Source organism: Suncus etruscus, chromosome 7 (genome assembly GCF_024139225.1).
Source record: "Suncus etruscus isolate mSunEtr1 chromosome 7, mSunEtr1.pri.cur, whole genome shotgun sequence".
In the NCBI taxonomy this organism is placed as follows: Eukaryota; Metazoa; Chordata; class Mammalia; order Eulipotyphla; family Soricidae; genus Suncus; species Suncus etruscus.
This window is the reverse complement of record NC_064854.1, coordinates 3,575,032-3,575,890: the sequence shown is the minus strand read 5'-3', so window position 1 is coordinate 3,575,890 and position 859 is coordinate 3,575,032.

Here is an 859-nt window from a genome sequence, read left to right as displayed (position 1 = left end):
AATTTATTAAATATTTTAAATTGGGGCCAGAGAGATAGCACAGTTGTAGGGTGTTTTCCTGCAGGAGAAACTTGGTTATATTCCCAGCATCCGATGTGGTCCCCCAGCCTGCCAGGGGTGACTGCTAAGTGGAAAGCCAGGAGTGACAGCTGGGCTCTGCGGGATGTGGCCCAGAAACTAGTCAATCAATCAATGACGTTAAAAATATAAATATGGGCCCGGAGAGATAGCACAGCGGCATTTGCCTTGCAAGCAGCCGATCCAGGACCGAAGGTAGTTGGTTCGAATCCTGGTGTCCCATATGGTTCCCTGTGCCTGCCAGGAGCTATTTCTGAGCAGACAGCCAGGAGTAACCCCTGAGCAATGCCGGGTGTGGCCCAAAAACCAATATATATATATATATATATATTTTAAATAGTGTCTATTATATAATTCTTGATATTATACAAAAGTTTGAGTGTGGTGTCAATGTTTGATATACTTACTATTTGATTATTATAGCATTTTCTATAATGAGATAGATAAAGTAGCCTGGATTAATATGACAAAAAAAGAAAGAGAAAGAAGAAAGAAAGAAAGAAAGAAAGAAAGAAAGAAAGAAAGAAAGAAAGAAAGAAAGAAAGAAAGAAAGAAAGAAAGAAAGAAAGAAAGAAAGAAAGAAAGAAAGAAAGAAAGAAAGAAAGAAAGAAAGAAAGAAAGAAAGAAAGAAAGAAAGAAAGAAAGAAAGAAAGAAAGAAAGAAAGAAAGAAAGAAAGAAAGAAAGAAAGAAAGAAAGAAAGAAAGAAAGAAAGAAAGAAAGAAAGAAAGAAAGAAAGAAAGAAAGAAAGAAAGAAAGAAAGAAAGAAAGAAGAAAGAAAAG